At 33.2% G+C, this 16473-nt stretch overlaps 1 pseudogene; it reads right to left on the bottom strand.

Moving 5' to 3' along the window:
• Positions 1–385: 385 nt before the first annotated feature.
• LOC101083935 overlaps positions 386–16473 on the bottom strand; it is a 108092-nt pseudogene continuing 92004 nt past the window's right edge.

The following is a 16473-nucleotide window of genomic DNA, read 5'->3' as shown; positions in this document are numbered from 1 at the left end:
TCAGAACCTTGGTGACTCCTTTGTTCTCATATATAATATAATCCCAGGGGTCTTTGATCATGTTACGTACTATTCCTTAGACTTTCACATTGGTCTTACATTATGTATATAATGTTATCCAGTACTGGAGAATAGAAATTAAATTAGTATACTCAATATTCTCTGAAGTATGTACATCTACAGCATTGAAGATAAACCTTAGTTCCAAACCATTGAAGATAAACCTCTTCAACTAACAACCCTGCCACCTGGTTACTTTTCCTGTAAGAAGACCAGCAGTCCAGTGCACTAGTGGATTTGGATTTGATCCTGGATACCATGGAGAAATAGGCATTCTGCAACAGAATAGAGGAAAAGAATAGTGTATGTCTTAAACTCAGAGGATTCATTGTGGCATCTCTTGCTTCAATGCCAATGCCAATTCTAGATAGATATCTGTAGCAACAACGACAAGCAACAGAGACAATGCAACAAAAGACTCAGATCTCTCAGGGATGAAAGTCTGGGTCACCCCATCTGGCCAGCATCCTAGATCAGATGAAGAATTGGCTGAGGGTGAAGGGAAGCTATGAAGGTAATAAAGGAGTGAAATAAGGTAACTTCATCAGAGGAGACTGTAATTTCTTCCAATAACCCTCCTGAGTTTTTTATACAAACTATGCCTGACTACTGTTTCAAAATTTCCTACAGAGTAGATTTAATTTGGGCCTCAAGAAAATTGAGTGAGGTGTGCCTGAGTGGCTCAGTTGGTTGAGCATCTGACTTGGACTCAAGTCATGATCTCATGGTTCGTGAGTTCGAGCCCTGCATTGGGCTCTGTTCTGACCGCTCTGAGACTGGAGTCTGCTTCAAATTCTGTGTCTCCCTCTCTCTCTGCTCCTTCCCCAAGCACACTCTGTCTCTCTTTCTCCTTCAAAAATAAATGAACATTAAAAAAAATTTTTAAAGAAAATTGAGTGATAAATGATATGGATGGTGGTTGATGTTTTTGCCTACCCAATATTGCATCCTTTTGACCACCAATAATTTAGGCCTTTAATACATTAGACAATTTCATGGGAGCGTGAACCAAGTTAGTGTCTTAGCTCAATTGTTCTTCACACTTCAGATTTATGCCACAGGACTTTCTCTGCAGCAGTGCAGCTCCACTAAGCTTGGAGGCAAGAGCAATCTGCAACTGTGAAGAAGTTGATTAGTTGATTCCATCTGGGGTAATATTCAAATAATGTGGATAAAGCCTGGTAGATAAATGTCCCACTTCTATCCTTTCAAAAGACAACCACAAGAACCATTCTTTATGTTTCCTTGAGGTGCTAATGTAGTGTTTTTTACAGGGGCAACCTGTAAAAAAACCTTTGGCTTTTTTTCTAAACTCACTCTTACTGCCCCCCTGCCCTGCTCCCTACGATCTCCTTCCAAACATACTACTTGAATCTAAGTGCCATTTTAAGCTTTCCCTAACTCTTGGTTAACCCCCAAATTAAGAGCTGGTAATATTGTATGATTATTAATTTCAATGCATATTTATATTATATACATTTATATTTATACATTTATACAGTGAGTTTTATTTCATAATTTAAAAAATTCATGTTTATTGTATTATAATAGGGATTCCCTTCCAAATTTAATAAATGTAATGTCATGATTGATTTGTATGTTAAAATGTAATAGTTGGCTGCTGTGTGAAAAATAAATGAAGAAAGAGTAACATACAGCAGACCAGTGAGTATTATTGAAAGAATCAAGATGAGAGATGAAGATGATGTGCATACACACGCACACGTAAGAGTAGTATCATGGAGATGGAGAGAGAAGGTGGATTTCTGATACATTTCAAAGTTAGAATTTTTAATATGTAGTCATGGATTAAATGTCACTTATAAGTAAAATATGCTGCTTTTAAAAATTATCCTAAACACCAACATTTCATCCAAAACATTCCCTAATATTTAGAGTAGAGATTAATCAATTCTGTAATAAAAACAGATAATTTTTTTTTGGCAGGGGTGGGGAGGTTGAGAATTGAGATAGAAGTGAAGAAATGGTAAACTAATAACCTTTGTTTTTTTAAAGGAAGGGAAAAATGTTGTCCAGAAGCAAGATCTCATTTTTCCAAGCACAAAAAAAAAAAAGTTTAAAAAAAATGAGTATATGAATATAAGGAGAAAAATGTGTTTCTATTAAAAAAATATTTTGAGAGAGAGAATGACAGAGAGAGAATGAGTGGGGGAGATGCAGAGAGAGAGAGGGAGAGAGAGAATCTCAAGTAGGCTCCATGTTGTCAGCACAGAGCCTGATATGGGGCTTGATCCCACCAACCAGGAGATCATGACCTGAGTCAAAAATCCAGAGTCAGATGCTTAACAGACTGAGCCACTCAGGTGCCCCAGAAAAACAAGTTTCTTAAGTATTAAAATTCAGTTCAAAGATGTCAACTCTGACAAAAATCTCTATTTGAGAATATCAACACATAAGATATTTTCTTAAAGAGAATATAATTTTCATTAAATTTAGAATATTGAATTAACTTAAGAAACTTTGCCTACCATTAATTTTAGTTAATATATTGATTTCTAGATCCCAAGTAACTGAACAATAATTTACACAAAATAATAATAAAGATAATAATAATGGAAGCTAATTAACACTAATTGGATACTTACTATATGCTAAGTATTTCCTCATATTTCAGTATATATTAACTCAGTTTTCCCCTAAACTATCCTAGTGAGATAGACACTATTAAGACTTCCACCTTACACAAAAGGAAACAAAGAGAGGAGTTAAGTAACTTCTTTTTTTTTTTTCTGCTCCCCCTCTCTGGAGTTAAGTAACTTCTAAGGGCTGTAGAGGAAAAGGTGGTAGAAATAAATATCAAGGACAAAAAATGCATATCCCCAGAGTTCAAATTCTTACAGTCAAAAAAACCAAAACTATGCCTCACTGGTAATTTGAGTTTTAAAAAATGATATCAGAATTGTTGAAGAAAATTATTTTATTTCTTCAAGTATCAGATTCTCATTTGCTCACATTTTGATATTTCTAAAATTGTATTATATATTAAAACGGATGTTTGCATTTAAGTCAGCCTTTATTTTCTTGAAGAGCTATAATTAAATTTATGGTACTTTTTACAGGAGATGACATTTTACAGTCAGTCAAGGACATATGAAATTTATATTTGCTTATTTTAATAACAAATGGAACTTGTCATGACCGCACGGAAAATATATTCCAGATTATTTTAATACCAACCTTAAAACCAAAAATGAATTCCTGCATATAAAAACTAGACACATTGAAAATATTTTTATATAGATTTTCTTTTCTTTTGGTGACTTGTTTGTGCACCTATTCCTGACATTAAAAGACATATCATCTTAAATTAAAATTCTGATCATAACTGCAGATCCTTTTGTTGACCAGTATCTCCATCTTCTTTCTTGTCTAATTTATTTCATTAGACTGACAGAAGATCCAGGTTGAATTCAGTGACTAAAATAACGCACCTCATGCTTTACCAATCTATTTCAAACCTTTTCTCTGTCTGTAAACTCTTCCAAAGGAGAATTGGGTAGATGCCCATGAATTGTCTACTTCTGACTCAGCTCCTGGTCAAATGGCTAACAAAATTTATTTGAAACATTAACATAATCAAAATTATACTGAGATTCTTTTTTATTTTTTTTAATATTTATTTATTTTTTAAGAGACAGAGAGAGAGACAGAGTGCGAGCCCAGCAGGGGCAGAGAGAGAGGGAGACACAGAACCTGAAGCAGGCTCCATCCAGACATCAGCACAGAGCCTGATGTGGGGTTTGAATTCACGAGCCGTGAGATCATGACCTGAGCCAAAGTAGGCCACCTAACCAACTAAGCCACCCAGGCACCCCACTACTGAGCTTCCTAAATTTAAGAAATGTAAAAATAGTTGCATGGGATATGTGAGAATGGCTTTTAAAAGATAATCTAACTGTAGATTATGAGTATACTATCAACATAGGAATCTCGAGTGTCAATGCTAATGTGCTGCTCCCTGAATTTCATCTGAATAATAGCAATGAGAGTAATTCTTTGGTTTACTTTATATACTTGTGAGAACAAATATATAGCATAAATAATTTTAATAAAACTTAGAAATTTGTAAACACTATAAATTTGGTGTACACTATGAAAATCTAAGGTAGCATCATTCTTAATCTCATCCTTTGATATAATCATTATTTTAAGCTATATTTTCTAAGTTTAACGTAAATGACTAATTACTGATATGTTTTAACTGTGTGGATTTTATTTTAGAATTGATCTTCATGTAACATTTCTCTACCCAGGGGAAGAAAAAACAAAGCAGAAAAACAAGGACATTGATAATTGCTTCTTTGATTACATGTCCTCATCCACATCATTATTTTAAATTGTTGCATGCATTCAATATTTAGTTATTATGTTACATTACTAGAATTATCCTTATCCTGATTATAAATCCTTATAAGGTCACTCTTGGTTTTATATATTGTCTTATACCCATGCATTTCTCTTCAGCAGTATTATGTTATGTACTTTTCACTCCATTGCTTCTATTCCTGATCACATTGAACTCACACTACTATATCACCCTTATTTTTTTATTTTACAGTCTATCCCTTCTTTGGGTCCTGCCTGAGTCCTAAAACTATATAGACTATGTTAATTTCTGCTAGAAGGCTCTGAATTTCTTGGCATCTGTACCCAGGCTATAATAACATGGGTTCCTAACTTCAGGGTCGTAACTGTTAATCTATGATATCTGCATAACCAAACCTCTTTGCATGGGGAGGGATTAGGAAATTATGCATCTGAAACTTCACAAATGCACACACATACCCCTGGTTTCCTGGCAAAATGCTACTGGAAAAATTATTCCCCTTTTCACCTTCCTTACCCTGAGAACTCACACCAAACAAATTGTTGCTTTTACTATACTTATTTTCCTCACTTTAAATTTCTTCTTGCCATAGCACAACTGAGAGAGATATGTTTCCTTACACCCAGGGAATTTGATAGCTTCTGGCTCAGCCACAGGGACCCTGGAGTAAACAAACTAAAAAGTAGAACTAGGAAGGGTTAGCACTGAAGGGAGAAGTTAAAAAAAAAAACTGCAAAGGAAAAAGCATATCTAAGAATTTGAATAATCTACCATTTGTGCACTTATGATAAAAAAATAGAAAAAAATCTTTAAAGTCTTTTATTATTGCTACAAAAAAGTATCTATGGAACCACACATTGTTTTCAATGGAATGATGTCACATTATTTTACCAATGCTATATATATAATTACCTTTCATCTCACGCTTCTGTCAAATGAATTGTTTTCTATGTACTTACCCTACGCTACACTGTTTGTCTTTGCTCATCTCTTCTTATTGAGGAAAATTCCCATGTCTTCCTAGGATCTCTGCATATCCAAAACCTATCTACTTCTCAAGGCATCTGCAATGTTCTGTCCTTCACAGAGCCTTTCCTAATCTTAGGGATGGAATGGAGTTCTCTCTCCTCTGATTCCCCAATGTATTTTATGTTTCAGTTTTGAGCTTATATTTTTGCATGGTATCATGAGTAAACTTAGAGAGCAGCTGGCCTTGTGTGTTTACTCCTACTTTGTCCTTGTTTCCAATAGCACTTAGCCTGGTATTTTACAGAGGGTATTTGTGGGAAAAATGACTATCGAAAGAAGGACATATCAAACAGTAATTCAATTTAAGCCACTGTACAATGCCATATGTTGAATGGTAACATCTATTAAATATGAGTTGATGGTTATGGCCAAAATGTATAAGGACAGCTACTCATGTGAAATTTCCATTCCTAAACTATAAGTACTATCTTAATAGTTGGCTTCTCACAACAAGAATAAAATCCTTTGCACCACAGAATGTAGCATGACTTTCTTAAAATACTATAGTTCTCACAGAAAATGCTGCTCTTTTTGCCTGATTTTTTTCAAGTATTGACTATTAAAGACTGTACACTACATTATCTCTAAATACGTTCAATAAATATCAAAATAATATTCAGTCACATTAAAATTTTGTTGATTCCTTCGATATGCTATTTTAAACATGTCTATACTATGAAAATGAATATAATATGAAAGTTAAGTATAAGAAATAATTTTGTCCATATTGAATGTGGCTGTTCAGACTCAAATACAAAGAAAATTGGGGTGCAGCAACATTTGGATAAGGAAAGAAAACCATGGTGAGTGGACTCAGGTTTTAAAAATACTGAAATTTAGGTATGTGCATTGGAGGAGGGGTAACCAGCAGATTCAATGTCAATGTTCAAATACAACCTTCATGTTCAATAGATAGGATATTCAAAAAGCAATTTCCAGACAATGGCAGGTCTTCACTTCAGACAGATCACCATGTATTGTTTGTACAATGCTTATCCATGTAGAACAGGAATGAAGTCAGTGAAGTGGGGATTGTAAAGATTTAGTCTGTGTATTAGCATTGTAATAAAAAGAGCTCTGATTTAGAACTAACTCAGCTATGATTCAAATCTGAAATTCAATTAGATTACTGAGGTGGAAGCCTTGTTGTATTAATCAGTCAAACACAACTGGCTACAGAAAATGATGCAATTTAGAAAACACAGAAGTGTCTTATCCTTTTTTAAGAAAATCAATTCTGGAAAAATATAATTGGACAAAATATAAAACCCATTCCATCTTGGATATTTAATCAATGTAACATTAACCTAGACACATGGAAAAAAAAACTATTAAACCTAATAAACAAATACAGTGAAGTTTTAGGATACAATATCAACATACAAAAATCAGTTATGTTTTTTTTTACACTAATGTTGAACTCTCCGAGAAGGAAATTAAGAAAAAACTCCATTAGCAAGAGCATCACAAAGTATAAAATACTTAGCAATAAATTTAACCAAGGAGATGAAAGACTTGCCCACTGATAACAATAAATACACTGATTAAAGAAATTAAAAACAAAAATACATGAAACGACATTCCATATTCATGGACTCAAAGACTTAATTTTGTTAAAATGTCTATACTCCCCAAAACCATCTACAGAGTCAACGCAATCTCTATCAAAACACTAATGACATTTTTTTTTTTACAAAAATAGAACAAAAAGAATCCCAAAATTCACATGGAATCACAAAAGACTCCAATAGCCAAGGCAATCTTGAGAAAGAATAACAAGGCTGGAGGCATCACATTTCCTGATTTCAAAACATAATACAAAGCCATTGTAATTAAAACAGTATAGTACTGGCACAAAAAGATATATAGACCAACAGAATAGAGAACCTATAAATAAGCCCATACACATATAGTCAAATGATTTTTGAAAAAGGAACCAAGAAGACACAACAGGAAAAGGACAGTCTCTTTAATAAATGGTGTTGGGAAAACTAGATATCCACATGCAAAAGAATGAATTGAGAACCTTGTCACCCCCCATACAAAAAAGTCAACTTAAAAATGAATTAAATATTTACATGCAATACCTGGAACTGTAAAACTCTTATAGAAAAATATAGGTGAAAAGATTCATAACATTGGACTTGGCAATTATTTCTTGAGTAGGACACCAAAAACACAGGCAACAAAAGAAAAATTAGACAAGTTAGACTGCATTAAACTAAAAAGTTTCTGCACAGCAAAGGAAATAATCAACAGAGTGAAAAAGTGACCTACAGAATAGGAGAATGTATTTGAAAACCATATATCTGGTAAGGGATTTGTTATAAACTGAATGTATGCCCACGAAATTTACATGTTGAAACCTTCCCCCGATGTGATGGTATTAGGAAGTGGTGCCTTTGAGAGGTCATTAGAATTAGATGAGTTCATGAGGGGAATCCCTTATGAATGGAATTAATGCTTTTAAGTGTCCAGAGAGAGCTTGCTTCTCTCTGCAAACTGCCAAGTGAAGATACAGTGAGAAGTGGGCAGTAGGTACACCATAGTCCACTAGAACCAGGCCATCCTATCACTCTGCTACTGAATGTTTAGCTTCCACAACTGTGAGAAATAAATTTCTGTTGTTTATGAGCCACTCAATCTATGCTATCCTGTTACAGTAGCCCAAACTAAGACCAAATTAATACCCAAAATATACAAAGAACAACTACAACCTAATAGCAGAGAAACACATGACCGAATTTAACAATGCAAAAAGAACTTGAATGGGCATTTCTCCAAATAAGACATACAAATGGCAAAGATGCTCAACATCACTAATCATCAGAGTAATGCAAACCAAAACCACAATGAAACATCACCTCACGCATATTAGGATAGCTATTATAAAAAGCTTTTTCTAAAAAAATAACGTGTTGGAAAGGAAGTGGAGAAATTAGACGACTTGTACACCATTGGTGGCAATGTAAAAATAGTGCTAGCACTATGAAAAGCAGTATATATTTGGGGCCCCTGAGTGGCTCAGTCAATTAAGCATCCACTCTTGATTTCGGCTCAGGGCATGATTTTAAGGTTTGGGTTCAGGCCCTGCATAGGGCTCAGTGTTGACAGTGTGGAGTCTATTTGGGATTCCCTCTCTCTCCCCCTCTCTCTGTCCCTCCCCTGCACTCTCTCTCTCAAAATAAATAAACTGGAAAAAAAAAAAAAGATAGACCTGGAATACAAATAATAACATTAACTACATTTTGTGCCTGAGCTCCTTACTGATAAAATTGAAACCTATTACACACTTTAACTTGAATTTTCCAGAGTTCTCTAAATATCTGAATTTTTTATTTCATTCACTACACAGTCATTAGTACAACAAAGAAGCAATCACAGTTGCATTTCCCATAAGGCACCTAGTCAATAATGAATTTATATTGCTTTAGAATATTAATTATTTTTTCCTGATTAAAAACCACAAAGGGTTGAAATAGAGGATTGAATGGATAAGGGGAAAGCTAAATTTTTGAAAAGGTATGAGGGTGAAACTGAAGGCAGAGTTACCCTCACAGTTCCTTCAAATTCATCCTATCAATCCAGTCTCTCCAATGGGAAGCAAGAGCAAGGAATTGTGGTCACTATGAGTGGTACAGAGAAGATAGCATTTTAATGATTAGGAACCTATGTTTAACAACATTAAAATAATTGGAGTGCCTGGGTGGCTCAGTAGGTCGAGTGTCCAACTTCAGCTCAGGTCATGATCTCACGGTTCATGAGTTCGAGCCCCACGTCGGGCTCTGTGCTGACAGCTCAGGGCCTGGAGGCTGCTTCAGATTCTGTGTCTCCCTCTCTCTCTGTACCCCCTCACCCCCGTTTGTGCTTTGTCTCTCTCTCTCAAAAATAAATAAACATTAAAAAAACAATATTAAAATAATTTGCACAAGATTACTCAACAGCTAGAGAAGTAAAGAAAGTCTAAAAACTAGACCTTAAAGCTTTTTTTATGGGCAATTTAGTCAGACAAGATGTGTGGTCAAAATTTTACAAAGTATACTGTGGCATGCAATAGGGGAAGCCAAAGGAAATAAGGAGGATGGTTATGGCATTGACAGAGATAAAAATCTCATAATGAAACAAAAACACTATATTTAATTTTGACATTACATATCTTTAGAACTCTGAGTAGTATTAATTACCAATATCCTTTACCTACAGCATGATGCAGTAAAAAGTAATCTGATACTGGATTAAGAAAAACAGTTTAAATCCAAGGTCTTCCTTGAATTAGCAAACATTTTTATGATTATTATTTTCTTTTTCCCTACTTGTAAATAATACACACTTGAAGGTTGTTGGGACATTTAATGACTTACTATACATAAAGTACCTGTCTCTGTGCTAATTTCACAAAAAAAGCACAATAAAATATTTGATGGTGACTATGGTGATGAAGATGGTAATGATTAAAATGATGTCAATAAAAACAGTAATAATAGTAATCAGTACAAAATAGATAACAATTTGAAACAGGATAGAAGATTTATCTAAGTTCAGGTGTTTAGGTAATTAAACCTGCTATTTAAAATTAAACTTGAACCTCATTTCAAATTTTTTATATTATTACACTTTATTATATTACTAAAATGACCCTTTGTTTCTGGTTCAGTCTTACTGATTATATTTGAAAATGAAGTCTTCAGCTGGCTTAAATCAACTGTCATTTACAACTTGATGCTAATAGACATTTTAAAAATCCAATGGCATTATGTCTAAAGGGATAATATAAGTAGGTCAATGTGTGGGATAGCTTATTAGGCTTTGTAAGGAAACAATTACATCCTTGGATGTGGTAGAGACAGAGCCATGATAATTTCCTTTTCAATTAGATAGTGAAATCATGGAACAAAAGTTAGATTTAAGAACCAGAATTCATATCATTAACAAAAAATTATCATGTTTTATTCATATTTATTAAAGTATCCAATTTTTGTCGTATGCCTGTTGACATACCATAGATTGAGCCTTAATATTAAATATAATAGATATTTATAGGTTGTAGGATATTCTATAGAATAGGAATAACCATTTTTACACTTACTGTATGTATTTTTCTCTCTCTTTTTTAAAGACCAGAAGATAGTAACATACATCCTAGATAAAACTGCCAAAGTAGGCATCTAAAAATGGAGTTTATGTTTTCAACCACATAGTTAACAAATGCTGACACCTCAATACCCCTGAAGACATAATTAACAGGCACAAATACTGTTATGTGGATCCTGGTTTACTAATAGCTCTCTAAAAATCCATAAGACTCTATATCACTATCCATAACAATCAGGACAGCTACCAACAAAAGTTGCTAAATCTCTCAATGATCAGGTAATAAAACTTACTCAAATGCTCACACACAGCCATCATCTTATCTCAAAAGCTCATATGGTTACTGTAATAAAGAACAAGCTCTCATTTTTAATCTAAAATCACCTAAAAGTAGACAGAAATCCATTCTAGTTAAAAGCAACACACTCCCATCTATTTCCCCAGGCAACTAATTTGGCATCAGGAAATATCCATGAAAATATAAAACTTTGATCTTTTTTTTTCTTTTTTGCCCCTACCATCAAATGAAATAAAGAGTTGAAGTCACTGTTCAGATAATTCATGGAAAAAGATTTGTTATTGATCAAAGCTTTGGTTTTAGTGACTAAATGATTCTAAATAAAATAGGCGTTAATTCACAAAGAAATTAATTTAAATTTTCTTCACTTGGATTTTAATTCACACTGGAAAGCTAAATAAATTCACCTCTATAATATATTTCTGTTAATTGTTTATAGTGAATATAGTGAATGTTTATTGTGAATTAGTTTAACTAATTAATATTTTACACTATTTTTTATTTTATATAAGAGGCTTCTTTTACTGTGGAGTTTACGAATTACATAAGAAAGTTAATTTTATACAAGTTGCAGGTATTAGTTTTACTTCTATAAAGAACTACAAAGTGTCACTTTGAGGGGAAGGGGGACTACAGGTGAGAAAAAAGGAAAAACCCTTACTCCAACTTTTCAATGCTGAGAAACAAAAGGTGAATATCTGTAGTGGTCATGGTGTATCAGACTGTTCTGAGAAATTACTCCTTGGACAATAACATGTAAATATGTTCTGCCCCTTTTATTAGCTCTGCCTCTAACCTGTTTGGAGAGACACATATCCTATGCTTGCAGATAAAGATACTGGCCAATTCACTGACACCATACTCCAAACTTTCAGAAGCTTAATTAGAGATTGAATATTAAGCTGAAGTATTTCAAGAAAGATATTTCTCATCTTTATATACACCTTTTTATTTAAGTACTTCTCTGATGAATTAGTTATTTTAATTTTAATATTGGTTGGATATGGTACTGTGGTACAAAGAATGATGCCCTTAACCAGTATTTTAAGAGCTGGTAGAGCATCAGAGATCATGTATTCAAAACCTTAATTTTAAAATGAGAAAATACAGGTTTTGGAAGATTAAGTAATGTATGGTGACCATGGTATTAGAAGCAATAGTATAATATTTGCCTTTCTTTTCAAGGCCTTTATTTTTCCAAAAGGAAAATAAATAAATAAATAAATAAATAAATAAATAAATAAATAAATAAATAAATAAATGTGTATTTTAAGGGAAATGTGAAAATAAAGCAACGATCTTTCCTTTTTCACTGGATATAGTGTGTTGGTGATTCTAGAGAAATGTACAAGTGATTTATACAATTTTAAATATAGAAAATTATTAGGATGTAATGAAAATATTACAAAAGTTAAGGTGCAATAAAGGTATTAGAAAAGATAATGTGCTTTGTTTATTTTAAAACAACCAGGAATTCATACTATGCATGATATATAAAATGGTAGCCATTAAATTCCTTTTTAAAAATTTTTTTAATGTTTATTTATTTTTGAGAGAGAGAGAGAAAAAGAGCGCGCACACACGAGAGCGAGCCTGAGTTGGGGAGGGGCAGAGAGAGAGAGAGGTAAACACAGAACGGAAGCAGGCTCCAGACTCTGAGCGCTCAGCATAGAACCTGATACAGGGCTCAGGACTGCAAGATCATGATCTGAGCCAAAGTTGGAAGCTAAACCAACAGAGCTGCCCCGGCACTCCCCATTAAAATTCCTTTTAAGGAAAATAATATCCTAAGTATTTACGAAAGTCATTTTACATGAATTCAGGATTGTTATAGACTAAATGTTTATTTCTCCCCAAAATTCATGTGTTGAAGCTTTATTTCCCAGTGTGGCTGCATTTGGTATATGGAGGTAATTAAGGTTAAATTAGGCATAAGGGTGGGGCGCCAATACAATAGGACTAGTGTCTTTATAAGAAGAAACGCCAGAGTTCCCTCTGCTCTGTCTCCTTCTCTCTTACCCCTCTCTCTGTACATAGGAAAGAACACATAAGGATATAGCAAGAAAGCAGCCATTAAAAGCCAGCAAGAGACCTCTCAACAGAAACTGAATTGGACAGAAACTTGGTCATAGACGTCTATCCTCCAGAACTGTGACAAAATAAATCTCTGTTGTGTAAACACTGGTCAGTGGCATTTTGATACACCAGTTCAAGTAGACTAATACAAGAAGTTTTTAAGTTTTGTGAAAATTCAAGGCCATATACATTGTTTCAGTAGAAAATGTTATGTAAAAAATATACATTTTAAGATGATTAAAAATATATTTTACAAGTTTGCGAAAACTGAGAAGGTCATGGAGTGAAAAAAATTATGTAAGTTTGTAGTTAAAATGGCAGAGCACATCAATTCCGATATTATAAATTAAATTAAGACTTATTGGATAAGAAACCCTAGAATTTTCAGAGTTCTCCTTGTAGATTTAACTAGTAAGAATCAAATTTTATAATAAGTTACAGAAAAATAAATCTGTTTTAAATACGAAATTCTAAAAATATGAAGAAAAGACAGCTAACTGGCAGACAAATCCACTTTTTGCTTATGCATAAATGTAGATATTTTCCACTCACCTGAAGTTACATATGGTAAGATTGACCTAGAGACATTCCCAAACACATTTCTCCATTTTTTCTGCTTCTTTCTGATTTAGTGGATTACCCTTCCCAGAATAATATTTGGCAATTCGTGTTGACAATTGTAGAACTTCAAATGGCAGCAGTCTGGGTTCCCATATTACCACTTGAAGGAAAACTATCCCACCAGAAATACCCACATTGGACTCTTGCATGTACAACACATAAACCGTATTTTTTTTAATCTATTGAGATTACAAAGTTTAGCATCTAGCAGTGTTTTTATTATTTCATATTGTAATAAAATTGTGTTTGTTTGTTTATTTTTAGATATACCCTATCTGGGATCTAGAAAACATCTGAAATATTTTCTCCACAAACCATATAGCATTAGATAGAAAACATAACATGTTTTGTTTGATCTTGACCTTGTTTGATACTGATTTTTTTATCAAAATAGATTTCTATAAAACAGTAATGAATTTGACCACCAAACGAAGTTAATCTGTATTTTTATATAAACAAGGGACAGTTTTATTTAATTTATATTTTTACTACTAATTCGAAAATATTTCTAAGAAGCTTTGGCAACTTTTCCTTACTTCAGGTTAAATTAAAACTATAACACACATTACAGATTTCTTATTTAAATTGAGTTTAAAAGGCAAAAACTGAAGCTATGTAATTTTTAATATTTCCCTACTCAGTGAGACTCCATTAAAGGCCAGACCTTGCCTACATGCCTTTCATTTGCTCTCCATGTTAATACTTTCAGTTTGTTTCCTTCTTAGAACGTATAAACCATTCTTTTCCTGGTTGTTAAATGCCAGCTGGTACTGTCAGCTACCATTGTTTCCCAGCTGTCTGCCCTGATATCCCATTGCTTCAGGCTGCCTGACACAGTGTCCTTGAAGAATTTTATTTGACCTCCTATTCCATTGCCTTAATTAGTTTATCATAGGTACTTAGGATATTTAGTTGTCGAAAATATCCCAATTTTTTCACTGTATAGGCATTAATACACAACTTACCTAGATTTGACTCCTAAAAAAACTTGGGATACCTATTAGTCCTTTAATCACCAAATATTTTAGTTACTTACCCATAACAATAAATTTTCTAGCATGAAACCAAACATATGTTTATATAATCCTATAATATATATATATATATATTCATGTACACAACCATAATACACATTGTACAACATGCCTAAAAACTAAATGAAGAGGATATTATAAATAATGAGTGTATTTTCAAAATGTTCTTATTTTATAATTCAAGATTCCTGTTTTTGCTTATGTTTTGCTTATGTTTAAATGATAGTTGTAGTAAGAGCAATAATATTTATTCAGTTGGTTTAAATACATGATTTCAATACATGCCATGGTTGAGGAGGATATATAGGCCATATCAAAGAAATGCCTTGTAAGCTATAAATATTGTAACAGACATTTATAATTCTATTAATAATATCTCCTAATAATGGAAAAGTTATGTTTTAATTTAGTTGGTAAATTTCCATCCATTTAAAAACCAATCAGTTATTGTTTCAAAATAATCAGAAAATATAGCATGCTTGTATTTTTAACAAATGGTCAAATATATACAAAAAAATCATCAATCCATATATTTAAAAGAGGTAGAAACTTCTGTCTCCCAATTGTATTTTTTTTTGAGAGAGGGGGGCGCAAGTGAGCAAAAGGCAGAGAGAAGGAGAATTTCACAAGGGGCAGAGAGAGAGAGAGAGAGAGAGAGAGAGAGAGAGAGAAGCAGGTCTCACCCAAAGTGGGGCTTGAGCTCACCCAAAGTGGGAACTCACGAACCCGTGATATCACCACCTGAGCCAAAGTCAGGTGCTTAACAGACTGAGCCACCCAGATGCCCCTCAACAGTATTTTTTATATATGGAAAAATATGTATTTCTACAAAATCATGAACAATACAGAAGTGGCCCGTGCAACTCATTTTAACAGCTTTTTTTAAAAGCCAGAGTTTCTTCTGAACAATTATGACTTTTATATTCATTATTAAAATGTACACTTCACCATGAAGAGAAATACTGATTTTTTTTTAAAGTATATAATTAGGAACCCAACAGTTTGTGAAATAATCAATTAAATCAATGCAGTGATTTTTCTATTATTCCAAATTATGTTTTGTCTTTTTATTTCATTCATTCAATCTTTGACTCATTACACACATTTTTTTCAGTCTACTTGATCCAGTGTTTTCTGCTATGTCTTTTATTGAAGTATACATTAGTATACTCAGATAGTAATAATTCTTGTAAACATCTTATGAAATGCCCTTTTAGGTTGGCTCAGAATCATATTTGAATTAAATTAGATACATTTATTTTTCCAAGTGGAATGTAAATATAAAATGTTGTTATTAAAGTTTTCATTGAAAATACATAAAATCGTCCCTTTGTATATGGAGCATATACATGTGTATGTATACGAAACCATAAATAATATAAGAATCATTAAGCTATTTTCTTCCAGATTTTACAAGACAATTGCAGATAACCTTGCCTAAGGAATTTTTAAGAGGAAATTTAGTGATTCTAAATTTATTCTTACCTCATTATGTTTCGTTGATATTCTCCATATTTTTCCAAGTTTCATGCAGCCTGCAACAGAATGGATTCATTGGATTACTTTTTGAATCTGTGAATTCGTATCTATCGAAAATTTTTAGTCTATGCAACACTTAATTTATGAATACAGAGATCCATCTAAATCTGAAGCACAAGCATTTTCATCCCCTTATTGTTTTTGCAGATATTTCCGACATAAGTTCACTCTATCCATAATGGCTTCTATTCTTTGGTGCTTTGCCCAGGTGACTCAGATTCCATCTTTCTGCCTGTGACCTGTGTGTGCTATTCTGTTGTGGAGAAGGGGTTTTACATGCCTCTCTGCCATTTTGTTAGAGAGAGAAGTACCCATCTATTCAGAAGTCATTGAATTTAGTTTATACTCTCTTTTGTGTTAGCAAATGTCACTCCTTG

This window comes from Felis catus, chromosome B2 (assembly GCF_018350175.1).
Source record: "Felis catus isolate Fca126 chromosome B2, F.catus_Fca126_mat1.0, whole genome shotgun sequence".
Classification (NCBI taxonomy): domain Eukaryota; kingdom Metazoa; phylum Chordata; class Mammalia; order Carnivora; family Felidae; genus Felis; species Felis catus.
This window is presented reverse-complemented; position numbering and strand designations above follow the sequence as displayed.